At 40.2% G+C, this 18,799-nt stretch overlaps 1 protein-coding gene and 1 non-coding gene across 5 annotated transcripts in view; one reads left to right on the top strand and one right to left on the bottom strand.

Annotated features, from left to right (window-relative positions):
* axo (axotactin) overlaps positions 1-18,799 on the bottom strand; it is a 223,120-nt gene that overhangs the window by 168,180 nt on the left and 36,141 nt on the right. The gene's annotated exons all lie outside the window — the stretch shown is intronic.
* TRNAG-CCC (transfer RNA glycine (anticodon CCC)) lies at positions 5,700-5,770 on the top strand. Its single transcript has one exon. It is a non-coding gene; the product is annotated as a tRNA-Gly (tRNA).

Genomic DNA, 18,799 nt, shown 5'->3' with positions numbered 1-18,799 from the left:
ATTTCTATTCATAGCCTAGGACCACGTGACATAGTGAGATAGCCCAGATCTTGGACTCAGTATACGCCACTGCCCGTAGGTATGGGAGTCTGTGCTGTGGTAGTGGTTCGAAGTGATACTTAGTGGTTGTAGTTCTAAGTGGTAGTAGTAGTTGTGTGAAGATACCTGTGCAGTTAAGAAAATCCTCACTTCTTTGAAGAGGCGGAAAAGAACCCTCCCCATGTTATGCTTTGGGCTGCAATGCCAGCAACATCCCATTTCGGTCCATATTTCTTTCATGGTCCTGTCAACGGTGAAACCTATCTCACCATATTACGAGACTGGTTTGTCCCTCAACTGCAAGCCGAAGGACTTATTGATCGCGTCTGGTTTCAGCAAGATGGATCACCAGCCCATTATGCGAATATCTTAATGAAGTGTTTTGTATCAGATGGATTGGACGTGGTTCTCCAAAGTTACCAGCACAACTGGCCTCCCAGAAGTCCTGATCTTTCATCGTGTGATAATGCATTGTGGGGTTATATCAAACAGCAAGTTGCCGCCACGCGTTACCACACAACTAACGAACTGAAAGAAGCCGTTCGGCATGCATTTGCCACGATCACTCGCGTAGAATTTCACACCGTACCTGGAGGCGCACAATTCTCTGTTATGAAAATGATGGTGTCCACACAGACATTCTGGACTAAATTGTTGTCTGTAACCTCCTCAGCTAACATGTCTCGTCTCTTATGATACTCTATTTACTTCAGATCCATAACCATCCCTCGTCGCAAAATACATATACTGCTTTTCCGGATTCTCTGGAGTAGCGGCGCGCAGAGGGGAAAGCTTGTGGGCGGGGCCAGACTAGGTGGGGAAGGGTGCGGGATGAAAGCAACGAAGTGCTGCGCGGTGTAACGGCCGTAAAGCAAAACGCTTTCTGCTGCCAATTTCTTCTTTTATTTCTTTTATTCTTAACAATGGCCAGTGTATTGCTTTACACAAATAACAAATAATATTGCACGTTTATTTGTCTTTTGATGCTACGAAGAACAGAAAAAAATTAAAACAAATTTAAACAAATTTTCAAAAAACATGCAAATAACCACAAACTATGAAACATCATGTATCAAAATGTGTTTTAAACCAGTCTGAAAAACATGTTTAAAACACTTTGTTTTAAACATTTGTAAAAAAACAAAGCCATGTGTTTTAAACTTTTCAAACAAGTTGTTCTCGAACACATTCAACACTATGAGGCACTCTCCTGAATGCAGAGTTCCCCTAGACTTGCGAGCTGACATGTTTACTGCAGAATTACTGGAGCGCGAATGAGTAGTTGAGTCGCTCCCTCCCGTGGATGCCCCTCCCCTCCGCGCGTGCATTGGGCGAAGCGCACACCCTTCAACATGCGCACAGACGGCGTTCGCGTTCTCTTACTCCAGAGAATCTGGGAACGGAATATTGGGGGTAATGGGAGTTCTGGCTCACCCTGTATAGAATCTAATCCTTGTGTGATCCAAATAGCACAGAAATCAAGGACGTGTTTAGGGGGAAGTCCATGGGGCGCGAACCCCCCACGAATGACTTACCAAGCACTAAAATAAAATAATGAAAATGTATTCAGCATTTGTTGTACTATAATCAAGGGTTATTTACTTTCTCTGAACTTATTATATTGGGATCATACTGCTGCGAAGGACAGAACCAAATAAGATTTATGCACACTTATGATAATATGCATAACAGGAACTTTATTTTCATCAACTCGATCTAACATCCTTTCATTATTATGCAATAAGTATTAAATTCTTTATGTATTTGTCATTTATTTTAAATTAAATATGAATGCTACCTGCAGTTCCTTCACTGCGGTTGCAGACAGCTGCACTCTGTTTTCTCAGCCCACTTCCGCTGTTTGAAAGAAGGGCTCTTTCAAGTTGCGATGCAGCATGCGTTGGGGTGTCAGGTGACCAGCTTGTCTGGATGACCTTCGCACGGAAATGACTCATGCGAGGTCGAGGAAATACAACAGATGCTCGCTTTCTTCTCAAGTGAAAACGGCATTTACACCGTCGTATTTGAAACATTTCCAGCAAGTGAAACTTTCAGTAATTTGTTTGAAAGTATTGCAACATGACCAGTGGCATGCCCAGGATTTTCGAAAGCGAGGGGTTATGACTCCCACCAACCCCCTTGGGCACGCGACTGGACATGACCCAAGGGTTAAACATTTGGAATCTGAGGGGGAATCCCTTCATCTCTACTTATAACAACATTTTGACTGATTATTATTAGTTTCATGTGGTGATTTGCATAGATTTTTGCACGCCAATAGCTAAGCAAGGTAATCACATTCCAAAAATATTAACATTCAGGGCAAAATTGCTGAATGCTAAGTGAATTTCTCTGAAAATAGTTCATTTTAGATATATTACATTGGTGCTGATTAGATTGCCTAATCCATATTCAAAAGTAGATTACAATAGCATTACTTTAGAAGTATAGAAGATTATGAATACATATTCTCAATGCGCGTGGGGAAATTCCCGTAAGTACTCCTGACGCATCAAGAGGCCCAAGTTCCATTTGTTTTATTGCGATTTCATCATGCTACAAATGCAATTTTTACATGGTTCGATTTCGATTTACGCAAACTGCGGAGGTTTAGCGATTTCTTAAGTTTTTGTTCAATATATGCTTTCGTGGTTAGGTTAGGCAGGTAAAGTTTGGTTCTGTTAGCATTAAAATAAAGTCCCTAAATGCATTCTACTAAGGTTCCGATTTACTTCTACATTCATTTCCTACGACACTTAATGTCGATTGTCAACGGATAATACGTTGTCCATGGAAAGCTCGCATGCTTGCGTAAGGTAATTTTTAAGGTTTTTTTTTTTTCAACTTAAATACCTTTTGGTAACAGTTTCATACATCGGAGACACATTTCTTCATTTTTACAGAAGAAACTACTTACGGAAATGAGTTTCTCTAAGGTTTCCAACGTTAGTAGAGGTATTTTCTTATATCGTGGAATCTATTTGACCAGGAAATCATGTATTTTTCAATAGCAATATCTCACCGACGCACAATTGCCATTGCTTTCCTACGTGAACCGGATGCTCCATACGTTGGATGACGTAACCCCCTGTCAGTGTTTCCAACCCCCTCTTTTTTTTTAACTATGCTTGCATAACCTAACCAAACCTAACCTTATCGGAATGGTTCGTCCGTCAGCTAGCCGTGCATAATGTACAATTTGCACACGTGACGAACACGAAAGTAGGTAGGTAGGAAACACTGATATTCGAAAACAAAGGAAGCGATATCATTCGCAAAGTAAGCTATATCGCACCGTTACGTGCGTTCGGTAGCACTTAGAAAAATGCGTTATTTTAGTAGAAAAAGTGTTTGTTTTCGTGTAAAAAGCATAATCAGGGGCGGCCGCTCATAAGGACGAAACGGACGCCGCACAATTGTAAAGTTTGCACGCCACCGTGCGGGGAATACGGAACTTCAAGAGAAATCTGGCCGGGCGCCGTCCTCCCACTTTACGAGACGAAGAGCATTCTCAAGCGCGACCGCGAGGGGAAAGAGACAAGGGAACTGGGGGAATAACACGCGCGAGATCTGTGCATGGGAGGACGGAGGGTTTGTCGTCCGAAACCCACCCCCTAGGCGAAACTGGCCCTCTCTCCGGAGAACGGTAAACAATGAAGAGTTGCCAGAAGCAATGAAGTTAACAGAAGATAGAAAATTACCAACCGTTAAAAAAAATCATTCTGTATTCCATAATCTTATTCATTTATGACACAAGAGTCGAGCAATAAATTACGCAATTTCCAATTAGGTAAGAACATTTCGGTAACTGAAAAAAGTACAGAGTATTGCTTGATTTTTGTTATTTACCGTCGCTTTCTGCTACTTTTCGGTAATCACGACGATGAGGACGAGTGATGATATAATGAAATTGATGGAGGGACACTCCAAAAGAACACACATACCCATGCCTGGAATCGGACCCTTTGTAATGCGGCATGCTAGCCACGGAAGTCGGCTATAGATTCTTGTTACTCGCAAAATTATCGCATATATGCGTTGTATTTTCTCCGAGTTTAGTGGTTTGCTTTGAGTTGGTGTTTTAAGTCCACTTTATGCACATTAAGGCTAATCGAGACTGGACCTAAGGTGGGATCCGAACCACTGTGGCATGTGCCTCCACCGGGTATCGAACCCGGGACCCCTTGATTACAAGGCGATGACGCTACCACTGCACCATCCGGAGGGCCTCCGAGTTTAGTGGAAAATACATTTGGATTACAATGATGTGGAGTACATCATGAATATTTAATTACATGTCTTGATCAGCACGTTTGAAAAAAATCCTCGTAATGTGACAAAGTTGTCAAAATTTCTTTTCAAGCCGGCTGTTAAATAAATTAGAAACTCATCATCTAAACTCACCAAGAGCCGCTACAGGAACCTGTGAACTACAAATTTCTGAAAATTTGGCACAATTGTCTGGCAACCCCGAAGCAATAAAACGACCGGATCGGAAGACGAAAGTATTGACACTTGTTATATCTTCATTTTCCATGGAAAAGTAAATCTTTTTCGGTAGTTGTGTGCTGTAGTTGTGCATTTATCGCGATGAACAGTGTGGAGGAATTGTTGGTGCGAAGTTTTTCTACCAGAAAATAAACATAAAAAACCTAGACCGTATTTGATTGTAGAACAAGTTTGCAAGAAGGGAGGTCATGAGTTCACTCGCGTTGAACAGAAGGATGAATTTAATTTACAAGCATGTCTGAAGAAGATTTCTGGTAAATTTGAAGTTTTTACTTTAGAGCTTCTGGTAACGCAGATATCACCTGTCCAGTGAGATATTTATTTTGGTGCCCTATTTCACATATCAATTAGTCATGTTGGACAGGAAACTTTTTCTGTGTAACTTTCTTACTAGAAATTTTCACTATCATTGCACGTAAATATTCGTCATTGTACTTATCAAGTTGCGTAAAAATTAATATCCCTTTTTCTGAATTTTCCCCTCTGTTAAGTTAAAAAATGCTACGACTAAATCTGCTAGAATTCTATTTCTTCTTCCATCTTCTTCGCATTACTGTTAAATAATTATTGATTTATTACAATATGTGCAAACGTGCAGAATATGATATTCGGTAAACACGGACATATCAATTTCTTATTACGTTGGCTGTTATACCGAATTCATCATTTAAACTCACATTACTAGTAGAGCAAATTTGTAAGCTATCACCCCTCCACTTCGGTTCACCACGAGCCGTCACTGAGCATAATGGCACCTTGAACTATGTTCCGCAATACACAATTGGTAAGTACGAACCAAGCGAAACACAAAATATCCGATTTTAATGTGTCTCTGATCTATGAAACTGGTACCTAACTTTTTTCCGAATCCAAACAGTGCTCCTTACTAAGATCCAAATTTCGTGTGACAATGATTTCCAAAATTCTACGATAATTAGTCTTTCTGCTAGGAGAATTTGAAAAAATCATAAAACAATCTGAACCGTTACACATCAAGATATTATATAAATAATTCCCTCAACCTCAAGTATCAAAAATTATAAACCAAGGAAATGGGGTGCAAAAACCAATGGGGGAATTCGCCTTCACCCCTCGATTCAAATACCACCCTGACTATTATCTCGTCAATCTCAAGGAGATACGAACGTCTCGCACCGCTGGTGTAGTGGTATCATGCAAGATTCCCATTCTTGCGACCCGGGTTCGATTCCCGGGCGGTGCACTTTTTATTATTATTATTAATTACGTATCTTGTTGGCAGTGCCTTTGGTTTTTATATATTTGATTGTTTCTTTATATATTAAAAAGTAAGGGTTCATTTATTTTGTATTCATGTATATTCCCATAGTTCCGCCTGAAACGAAAGGCACATTTGTGCAAAGAGATGAAAACTTTCTTAAGTATAAAATATATTTTGTTTTACATCCGATTATATATTTTTGGTACAATGTATCTAAAGAGAGCCAAAATACCAGTTGAGTTAAATAAAAGAAATAATAATAATAAATATATTATTAGTTTATAATATTTATTATTGATTATACGACTACTTAAAATCAATTTTATTTAAATGGGGTGGCCCCTCCTCCCACAAAATATTCTGTTGATGCCCATGGATAAAACAGCCGTCCTGTATGGGCTCAAAAATTCCCGAACAGAAAAAAAAGTCAGGGGTGCCCACAAGGGGGATTATGGCGCAGGCTGCGCTATCGAAATTTTGGGGGGGATTTTTTCCCTTCAAATAATATAAAATTCAACATTTTCCAAAATATGTGTAAAAATTTTACACCTTAAATGCACCATTAGATGAAGAAAAGAAAGTGTTTAAGGGTGTTATCGAAGGGAGGGGTTCGGAGAATAATCCACCTCCAAAATATTAAGCCTTATTTTACACGTGGGTTGTGGGGGGGATTAAACGTTTGGGGGAGACAGTATCCAACTCTAAATCTTAGATTATGGCGGGTATTTTAGTTAGAGAGGGATTGAGCATTAAATTGAGGGAGGTAGCCAATTCTTGGGTATTACTATTGTCTTAGACTGTTGCGAAATTCTTGTGTGGAGATTGAGAATTATTTTTTTGGAGGAGGCAATATCGGGCCTACCACCCGTCCCCCTAGTCTGGCTGCAGATCTCCACGCCCCCCAGGTAGCCCACGTGGGAGGGAGGCCACCAGCAGTCGATAGGTAAGCCAGGGCCCAATATTGGGCTGTAGCGCTATAGGGTTACTAATATCCACTCTTCAATATCAACAGTAAGTCTAAAATTGGCTTGGAAATTATAGTGGCAGGGTTGAGTATTAAATTTAAAGAGGGAGATAGGAAGCTTTTGATAAAATGTTAAATCTTACGTTGTCAAGGAATTTCTGTGGAGAGAGAGTTGGAACATTAAATTTTGAAGACTGTATTTAGCGACGTTTAAGACCCCGAACGTGCCAAAAGAGAAGCCAGAAAATACTAATTAATTATCTCGGGATCCTAAGGAAGTATTCACACCTCATTAAATTAATATTCTTGAAAGCCTGCAAAGAGATGGCGATAAAAAATTTCTTGCTCGCTTCGCTCGCAATAATGTGTTGCAAGAATGCGTGTTTTTTGGGCGTTTTGCTGAGGTGAATGTGAAGTTTTATACTATAGGTGCATTACAAGACCTAAGCGATATTCTCGATAATATAATATTCTCATTAATAACATCACTTAATGCTTAGTGTTGGTATATTGCTTTATTTAAAGCCGGTGCACCATTTGGAACAAAAATATATGTATAATGTCACAGAAAAATTTTACTTTAACAAGTTAAATTTTGCACTGAAGATAAAATCCACGAAATTATTGTTATTGGTTACTAAAAAAATGATATTTACCCCAAGAAAACGGGGGGGGGGTGAATTCTTTGAAAGAGGAACCGTAACACATTATCGTCCTGAGCTTTACTTTGTGGGGATTACTATATGGTTTGAGTGCTCGAATAATATAATTTGGGAGGGGCGCATGACATGATTTGGGGGGGGGGTTGCGCCATTGGCCTTTGGGGGGGGGGATGGGAACACCTGAAAAAAGTAGTACTCACTTCATTTAGTTTTGCTTAGGAACTGACTTACAACACTGAGAATTGTGACACAACCTGACACGCACCTTCTGCCTTTAGGGCTTTATGTTAGTCGGTTACAACCCTTTCATCTGACTTCTCAAAGGGTTCTAAGGGTTAGTAGGACCAAGCCCTTGCGAGGTCTGTGGTGCAGGATTTATTTTTAATTATCACGTATGTAGGTTTGAAATGAAAGATCATTAAGATCTTTTATTCGAAGATTTATTTAAACATCCGATGATATACAAATACTTTTCAAACAGACAATTCACCCGATACAACTTGTAGGCCTAACCCTATTACTTGTACCGAAGTTTATAACCCTGGTCTTTTTGATGATGCAAACTCCTTATTCAGAGTTGGGTTTGTGGAATATCTGCCAAATGGAGCACAAGTACAGCAGCCAATCCGAAGATTGAAGCAAGATATTAACCAACGTCCCCTGAACCATCAGCCTTTCGGCAACCAGGAGAATGTCCCGTAGGCTTACAAAAGTCTAGTTCTTTATATCATAATTTTGTTTACAATTTACCATGGTTACTACATAGTTGTTTTATATTTCCATAGTTTCAGCATTTTTTTATATTTAAGTTAAACAATTCATTACCTATTGTAACATTAACAATAACATTTTTATGGTAAGAAATCTAACAATCTCTAGAGAAAAGATTCAACACTAATTCATAGATTTTTATAACATAGACTGAATGTGCTTAAAAGGCATGTGTTGACAGGGGCGACACAAACTTTAGAACAACACTCCTGTCTTGGGTTAGCAATCACATTGAGAAGCGTGATTACATCTTGCACGCGACAACGACACTTCAACGCAGCACAAGCAGTTATTGCGATGCTAACCAGCTACATAGGTGCTTCAGGCACATGACAGGAAGTGCTGAATTAGCATATCCCATACGCAGCACAATAGATAATATCGGATGCACGATAAATCAGCCCTTAGCTGCTTTGAAGATGATTTTTCTACCTAACTCGTTCACAATGTCCACGATGCTTACAGAAACACGTTTGATGATAATCCTTTCATCGTGTCAAGGTCAGTCAAGTTGTAGCCTGTCGACACAAAGAATGATGGGAGTCGACTATTTTTCAACAAGGTGGTACTATACAGGTAGGTGCATTAGAGCAGCTTAACGGACACAACAGATGACGTCATTCAGGTAAACATATTTCTAACGAATAACACAATTACAATTTTAATGGTTTCCTTTCCGTGCAGTATAATAAGTATTTTATGACCAGAGATGTCAATTGATGGTCAGGAAATAAAACATTGCACGGTTTTCATGGTTTCGAATATTACTGCGAAGTTCATATGGCGGCCTCGTAGGGGGAAGGGACAATACCGTTCAGCATTTATTAAAGAAAGTAACCCTTGTTGTAATACAGGTAATACACCGCATACTAATTTGTCCGCAGAATAGTAATCAGTTTGAAATACAATTTTTGACGTTCGATATAAATATGCTACATTTTTTCAATAGTGTACATGTTTATCTTTCTTTGATCGTCTCAGATTTATTTTCCCCGTGAATTTTGGGCCAAAAAAATATGATGGAAAAAATTAGTGTAAAGGTAGTAATTGGTGCATAGTTACTTTAGACCTCCATGAACAAGACACTAGTAGACACCAAAAAAATCATGTCTACTTCATTCTAATATGACGGTTAGCAAACAACACTTGCTAGCATATAAACGTGTAAACAATGAAATCGAAACAAATATCTTCAGAGAGCATTACGATAACAAGTTAATAAATTGTGTTGGCTCAGTTGCCACGGTATTAAATGTTCAGATTTTAAATTTCGTGTGATCACTCTTGCTTCCTTCCCTTACAGAGTACCGTGTGAGACTGGCTTTAGGGACTCGTTCGCTACGCAGAAGACGTTTGAATCTGGCAACAGTGATCTCAACCCGGCGTGACAAGAACCCATAAAACCGATCACGACGTGATTCTTGCTCTACAACGTGCGGTTCGGCCAAACCTTAAACAGTACAACGATGCAGAGTCTTGTGCGGGCCTCTTGCAGCTTTGGCTGTTCGATGCAATCTTCTCATCTTCATCTGTTCGCAACGTCTTTTTGACGAAATATCGCCAGCCTATCCTAACGTCATGCTAATTCATTGACAACAATTCAATATCTTCTGCTTTTTTATATCAACACCCAAAGTTAATAAATGTCAAGGATTCTCAATATAATTACACGTGTGCTAATTTAACGCCAAGATTTCCAATTTAGTGGCAGCAATTGGAAACAATACAGGGTGATTCAGAATAGATGGTACAACTGTAAGGGTGAAAAGTACACATTAAGAGGAGCAAAAAAGTCAACACGCTTCCGCACATGAACAGTTTGTGAGAAAATGGCGAATCTATGAATGTATTTTTAGGATCAGCCACTTACGTGTTTGCTGATACCCACTTGTCCATTAGGTGCCGTCCGAGTTTAGCGTACAAGGTGGCGAGTGGCGTACAAGGACGTATTTAGGGGGTCAGCGGATCCGGACCCTAACCCTGAAAAACTTACCGAGTACTAAAATTAAATAATGAAAATACTTTTGCTTAACATTTGCTGTGTAATCGGTGGTTATTAATATCCTCTGAACTTACTGAAAGTCAAGGATTATATTGGCACGGCTTTTGAAGGTCAAGTACCAAAGATTTATGCTGGCGCATTACTATTTATTAGTGTTGCCCACGAGACGAGACTTTGGCCTGTCTCGTCTCGTGGAAGTCTCGTGGGAATGCTGTCTCGTCTCGAAAATATTCGTTTGTCTCATGACACATGGTCAATCTCGTCTCGTCTCGAATTTTTAAAAGCCTGTCCCGTCTCGTCCCGTGGATTTATGATAATATGCATAAAATATTAATCAGGAACTTTTCTTTTTACTAACTGGATCTAACATCCTCGTTTGTTGTTTAAAAAATATTCAACTCTTCATCTATTTGACAATTTCTTTGTCAGAGCATTTGTTTTTATACAAATTATACCGATCTTAACTACAGGCGAGCTACATAATGAATATCTACTGTAATATCTCTATTCTTACATCTCCTTTTACCTATTCCTGAAACAATAACAATATATTTTTAATTAATATATACACGTGGCCGCGGTGGCTCAGTCGGTAACGCGTCTGACTAACATGCTAAAGGTCCCGGGTTCGATCCCCGGCCGGTTCAAATCCGGAACTTTTATAACGTCGAATGACATGGGTAAAGACGTACAGTCTCGCGCGAACCGAGGAAGTTGGATCGGTGCTCTGTCCCGTAGCGTGTAGTTGAGACAGCGCGCGTGTATTACGTAATCGTCCAGTCGAACAAAACTGAAGTCTTGAAAATGGCCATCAAGCGAGTGAACACGTTGAAATTGAACTTTAGAGAAGTGAGATATAAGCCAACGTCAAATGAACTACATCGCTGGATAAGTACGAAATTGAAACTGAAACCAGAACAGGTTGTAAGTATAGAAGTAGACTATTATCGAAAATGTGTTTTTGTGAAATTATTGTCTAAAGCAACGGGTGAACAGTTATTACGCGAGTCGAAAGGATATGTGTATATATGTATAATGACGATGACGGCGAACATGAAGTGATAATGACGTGGGCAGATGAAAATCATGTGATAGTGCGGCTGCATGTCGTGCCGAGTGAAATGTCAGATGAAGCAATATATTCTGTACTAACTAACTACGGACAGGTGATATTCCTTGATGACGAAACGTATTCGAAAGACCACATATACCCAGTGAGAACCGGAAGAAAATTAGTAAAGATGAACTTGTCCCGTGCGATACCTTCATATGTTACGATCAGTGGCGGCCGATATTGGGTCACGTACAATGGTCAAGAGCGTACGTGTTCATACTGTGACGCGGTCGATCACTTCTTTAACCAATGCCCTAGTCGCCAGAGGCCAACAGCACGCACAAGTGATAACTCGTACGCAGGGAGAGTGCGACCCGCCCCATTCAACCTCAACAGCGCTGAAGAAGTGATACACAATGATCGGACAGTACTTCCAGCTCCAATAACCAAGACGCAAACTGAATCAACTGTAGATGCCAGCTCCGATACAATACAGGATGTCCCTTTAACACCGACCGAAGAAAACAGCACCCTGCCTAGTGTCGATCCCATGAAGGTCCCAGTATCTGCCAATGACGAGACTACAATCATGCCGCTAAGTATCCATACTACGCAGATGACTCCTGTGGAAACCATCGAGAACTCACCACCAGTAGATGCAGATTCTTCGCAGACGACAAACATGGACCTGACTCTAGAACCCCCATCATTGCCGACCCCATCTTCACCCATACTGGGAAAGAAGAAGAGGAAGAAGCAACGTAGCACAGACCAGAATCACACCCACCCGGCGAAGAAAACGAACGAACAGCGTTCACCATCGCCAGTGAAGTATAACCTGACCCCAATTGTGCCCAACCCTTTGGAAACACCCCCCAACCCCACGATGACGACCACTCTAAATACCGATTCTTCAGGAAACCTGTAAGTACATGCAATGTTTTGGTTGTTTATATCATTAGTGTGTTACATGACGGCTCCCGTGTATCATTTTGCCACACTAAATATGAACAAACTATCCTCTACAGTAAAACACCATGCCTTGACTGATTATATAAAGCAAAGTGCTCTCGATCTTCTTTTCCTTCAAGAGGTCGGTACAGACGATTTTACATGTGGCCACGACTACACTATATATAATAATTTCACATACAACGCCACAGGTACTGCCATTTTGGTACGACAAGGTATACCTGTTAACAAAACTTTCCTGCATCCCTCTGGGCGAATTACGTGCGTCGAAATAGGTAAAATCTGGTTTTGTAATATCTATGCGCCTTCAGGATCAGTGGCCCGCGAGGCACGAAACACTTTCTATGCAACAGAAGTGGCGACAGCTTTAGGGGGCAACCACCAACATATTGTCCTTGCTGGGGATTTTAACTGTGTGTTACGACGACAAGATCAATATCCAGGGTTTAACTCATCCCTTAGTCTCTCTACCCTGGTCGAGGCCTTTCACCTAAAAGATGTCTGGGAAACCAAGCACCCACAACTGGAAGGATTCACCTTCATACGTCCAGACTCGGCCAGTCGATTAGACCGTTTCTATGTAAGTGCGAACTTATTACCCAAAGTGTCATCTGTAAAGATTTTTCCCACTTGCTTCACCGACCACCTCAGTGTGCAACTAGACATGGCAATGAACGCCAAAACTGCGGTTCGGGGACGGGGATACTGGAAACTTAATAGTCGGATTCTTCAAGATGAACAATTTCGAACAGCCTTCAAACAAAAGTGGAAGGAATGGGACAATGTGAGCAGGCGCCAAACTGATATCATCACATGGTGGGACACGTTCCTGAAGCCGTCAATCAAGCATTTTTGTATAGCATACACACGTATGATGCACACGGATTTCCATAAGAAATACAACTTCTATTATCGCGTACTCCACGAGTTGACGAAACAACTCATACGGGGCGACCCAGTCCTGCATGAACTGAAACGCATACAATCGGTCCTACTGAGGATGCACCACGAGCGAATGGCAGGTTTCGTGGTGAGAAGTCGTCTCCCAACAATTGACCCCCAAGAACAAGCCAGTATTGCCCATGTAAGCTCAGAACAGCGAAGTGGGAAAAGGAAACTCATAACGAGATTGCAACAAGGGAACGAATGCCTCACACAACCCTCGGACATTCGTGCATGCCTATATGAACACTTTGCAGCACAATTTAAGGCACCCCAGGCGGAAGAAGAACACGTGACATACCCTGATATCCCCACGCTATCAGGGGAAGATGAAGCCATCTTGAACCAACCGTTCACTAAGGAAGAAGTGGAAGCGGCCATCCAACAAGCTCAAAAAGGAAAAACCCCGGTTTTGCGCGGAAGAAGTTAGGTCGTACAAGCTCGACAGGGGTCATGGTCTTAATCCCGAAAGTGATACATCCCTTAACACCTGAACATTATCGCCCCATCACTTTGTTATGTGCCGATTATAAAATATTGGCACGAATATTAACGCGCCGACTACAACACTATGCAGCTACCCTACTAGGTCCTCATCAATTTGTGCACGGAACTAATGGCAATATAACTACCGTTCTCACTAGCATACGAGACATCGTTACTGTAATGAATGAAGCCCCTGACTCGGAAGCAGCTCTAGTAGCCCTGGAATTCAAAGGAGCATTTGACTCATTGTATCATCATTATCTATTTCGGCATTTAACTCAGGTTGGATGCGGAAAATCCTTCGTAGAAGCGATAAAGAGCCTATACACCCAGGCTCGGGTACATTTGTGTGTAAATGGAACATTATCCTCGCCGTTTGTTCTTCAGCGCTCTGTTAGGCAAGGTTGCCCCTTTTCACTCCTCGCCTTCTGTACAGCTCTTAGTCCCTTCCTACACCAAATAAATCAACGACTACAAGGAATACAAGCGTATGGCATGACCTACCGAGTTTTTGCATACGCCGACGATGTCACAGTGGCGGTGCGTGATCATCAGGATTATATTAACCTAATGGAAATCTTGGAACAATTACGAATAAATACAGGTTTGTGTCTCAACCTGAGAAAATCAAAAATACTACCCTTTGGGAGAATGGCAAGGAACTGGACAGAATCTGTCCCAATGAACGTGACGGACGTATTGAAAGTACTCGGGATCTATTTCTCGAGAAACCTGGTCGAGACTTCCAACCACACATTTCAAACCATAGTGCCCAAAATACAAGCAGTATTACATTTCAACCGACTCCGCCAACTGTCACTAAGCGCTAGAATCAAATATGTCAACACTTATGCACTCTCGAAACTATGGTATGTGGCGCAAATACTACCCGTGCCTACCCAAACGGCTGCGAGAATCCGGAGAATGATCACACGCTTTCTCTGGCACGGTCACCTGTTCCATGTAGCTCATAACACACTATGCCTACCAACTCGCCTTGGAGGACTAAACCTGCTGAGTATCGACCGACAAGCGCAAGCCTTATTTTTGCACCGCCATATCACCATGATAGTCCAGCATCAAGATAGCATTACGGCTCGTGTGCTACGCTCCATGCTGGATGAAGTGGAACTATGTGCCCCAATTTACCCAGGTGTTATACCCACTAAATTTCTCTATTTACGAACAACCATAGTGGAAATTTGTTACATGTTGATGCTCCTTCCAAGTGTGGATCCTTCTGATGTAACAGTCAAATCTCTATCAAAAATGCTGCAAAACCGGATGAAACATATTCCGCGTATTGTCCCATTATTCCCCAGTGTGCGCTGGAACATCGTGTGGAGAAACATATCGGCGACCCACCTTCCCACTCGAGTGCGCTCCATATGGTACTTAACTGTACACGATGCTATCGTCACTAGAGTACGATTGCAGAGATACCTTATGGCAGACAACTCCCATTGTACCAAATGTGCACAGGACGACACCTTAGTGCATCCACTGACGACATGTGTGACAGTCGTGGAACATTGGAAACACCTTAAGAAGTTACTTGGAATCATATGCCGCCGCTCTCCGAATGACTTCACGGTGAACCATATATTAACCCCAGAGTTTCAGTATTTTCCTCTCACAAGAACACGTGCAGTGCAATTTCTCATAGGACATTATGTCTATTATGTGCTTGGCAACCAACCTCATGTACAAAAACTGTCATTCAAATTCTATGCCAGTGAACAATATTATCACAATGATCAGATAACCTGTAAAGCCTTGTATGCAAATTTCCTACATGTGATCCTTTGAAATTGACGTCCAAATGTAAAATCTGTGTAAGAAGTAGCTAATTTCAATAAAGAAAATTAAAAAAAAAAGTCGGTAACGCGTCTGACTAACATGCTAAAGGTCCCGGGTTCGATCCCCGGCCGGTTCAAATCCGGAACTTTTCTAACGTCGAATGACATGGGTAAAGGCGGTCAGGGGCGTGATGCTGATCACATCACCCACACTCACGACCTTTATTAATTTATATATATTAATTAATGTTTAATTTAATATAATTGGAATATAATTATAGCACCTTACAAAGCATAGCACCTTAGACCGCATGTCACAGAGGAGGACTAGATAATGAATACCTACTGTAATATTTCTATTCTTATATATATATATATATATATATTAATATGTTTAATTTAATATAATTGTAATATATTTATTTTAATTAAACATTATTATTATTAAGACATTCGGTTTGGTTTTTACAGCAGCACCTAGTGGACAAGTGTACAAGGGGAACAGCGCATGATGAGCATGGGTGTCAACACGCACACAGTCGCCAACTTTATCACTTCATCCATCCTCATCATCAATTTCAACATAACAGGAAGAAGAGCCTCACACTAAGAAAATCAGAAACTAGAATCTAAATTTTTCCTGGAGATGCTGTTCTATTTATAGCAACTGACACTAAGAGAATATTAATACCACTTTCACTGTCAGGTCATGTTTTGGTCAATGTATGATCTCTGTTCTATTAATAACCAAACACAGATAAAGCCAGACGATTTATGAATGTGGAATGAGGAAAGGTCATAGATCTTTGATAACTAACTAAAAAAGCTAGACCATGTGGTAAGCTACAAAATAAGATTGTCAACATGGATGACGTAATGCTAAACATACGAATCTCAACAACAACTCCTGCACATAGCCTATCTCCAATAATGACATGCTTAGTACAGTGGGATCCATGAGTATTACCTTACAAATTGTCTATTGTCATGCTCGTGTACTTTACTTGACCCAATGGGAACTTCATGAATTAAAAAAACAACAAAAAGAGCTGTTGACAACTTCTGCACCAGCATATATAAATAGGATTTTCAGCTTTTTACAAAACCTGATTTGCTGTATAAAGCAGAAAAGATAATAACCTTTTACAAACTTTTATTTCTGAAGTTCTAATTAACATTAAACAATTATGAGAAGGTCCTTGGTAAGTCTCCTTCACCTAAATAAATGTCTATTGCAAACTGGGGAGCCATCTAGCAGTTATTTTATGAGTCGTCTGGGTATCTGATTTATACTGAAAGGTTCAGATACAGGAATTTACGGAGAGTGCCCCGATTGTATCGGTGAAGATTCAAAAATGTAACCATACTTAAAAACTAACACAAGATAGAAGCTAATATAACACATTGAGAAATATTACTCACGGTTGTATAGTTCAGCCATACGCGTAGCTACGGGGTGTGCCGGGTGTGCCTAGGCACACCCTAATGGGCTGCTTTATCAAAGAGAATTAAATACAGATATTTTAATAAGAGAGAAAATAAGCGGCAGTTTGTAAGAAGTTGAAAATGTCATTACTTGGTACAAACTTGTGCATTATCGCTGATGAAACGAGTGTCTATAGATTTTCGATCTTTTGATGTCATTGGAGAAAGAAGATATTTACTGCATTCTACTCTGTACTGCAGCGTTTTTCTTCCATACCTGTCTCAAGCTGCACGTGTGAGAGAGCTTTCCCAAGTTAAAACTAAATTAAGAGCAACTCAGAAGCAGGATAGATTGGAAGCCCTGCTCTTGCTATTTGTGGAACAGGAAAAAGCTTAGTCTATTGATGTAAACGAAGTTATTGATGAGTTTAAGAACATTGTACCTTTTGACAGGCGTCTCTTGTTATAAATGACGTGTATTTTGATGTATTTATTTGTAACATTTATGAACATTTTGTGTGTGTAATTTCTATGCAATTTGATTTTTTCTACTACATATATTCAGAAATTTTCAACATTGTCATTTAGTGAATTTATATTCCTTTACAAACACCAGTGCAGTTAAAGAGTCAAGTGATTGTGTTGCAAAATATGCTATTAAAAAGGTACAAGACCTCATTTTTTTCTTTGTGCACACCCAAATATAAAGTTCTAGCTACGCCTATGAGTTCAGCGCTGTACTTTTAACTTTGTAATGATCGACGCTAAAAAGGCCATATATTAGAGAGCTCTCAACACTTAAACAAGACTCACTATCAAAATCACTGGGCACTTAAATTCTTCAAATTCTGGTCAGAACTTCCTCTTCATTCCTCCTGTCTGTATCCTTAAAAAGTTGTGGTAGAAGCCACCTCTCGCCTATTCATGAATCATGACACTACAAGTATTTTCGTCTTTCAAACTAAGAGTCCACCATTCGTGTTCTCTTTTGGGCTCGAACTATCTATGCACTTTTATGTTTCGCGGTGACGAAATCTAGAAAATGTCAACAGCTCGAACGACTGCAAACTTTTCGAGATTTTCCAGCAACGCGCGCGCGGACATCAACCACAAAGACCAGACGCTGTAACTCTCTTTCGCCGACTGTTGCAACAAAACCCGCGCCCGAAATTCAAAAGCGCTTATTTTCCATTGTCTTTAGGACTCAGTCTATTATTTAAAAGGGGAGTGAAGCAAGCCTCTTTCATCCTCATTCGTTCCGAAGCATAAATCCTACAACAATCGGTTATGAATTTATACATATTTATAAATACCCTCAAACAAGTTTTTCACAGTTTAGTTTCTATGTTTATCGAGGAAGGAAAAGAAAGCCAAGTGGAAATAAACAGAATTCTGTCAATCCGTTTACTTTGTTAGTGTCCTTTGTAGAACAATCTATCTGACAGACGGAATATTATTGCAAGACGAGATATTTTGAAGCTGTTTAGGTAAATTTGAGTTTGAAATTCTTATACAATTAACAATTTTTTAGTAGATTTGTATATCCCTTGACATTTGTGACTTGTGTTTGTAGATGTCTCTGTGTGTGAAATGGCAAATGCAATCCCCGCACCTTAAATTAAATATTTTAAATATATACCGTTTCATTGAATTGAATTAGACTTTTTGGATACATGGGAATGGCACAGATCCTTTATATTCTTAATATATTTATGTGGGTGGTGGGAGGCGGGTAATACATAAGGTTGAAATAGAGAAAACATCTGCTTGTACGCCCTTGAATTTTTGGAAATTTCGCCTTTAAAACTGGGAATTATACTTGAATTTTATCATGGTCTTAGCCACAAATACGCGAGTATTCAAACATACACGTGATTGATATGTTTTATTCCAGTTAGAGTATCTGTTCATATGAGCACCTCAATTCGACGAAC

Source organism: Lepisma saccharinum, chromosome 22 (genome assembly GCF_977018435.1).
Source record: "Lepisma saccharinum chromosome 22, izLepSacc3.1, whole genome shotgun sequence".
Taxonomy (NCBI): Eukaryota; Metazoa; Arthropoda; class Insecta; order Zygentoma; family Lepismatidae; genus Lepisma; species Lepisma saccharinum.
Note: the sequence above shows the minus strand (reverse complement) of the source record. Positions and strands in the feature narration are given on the sequence as shown.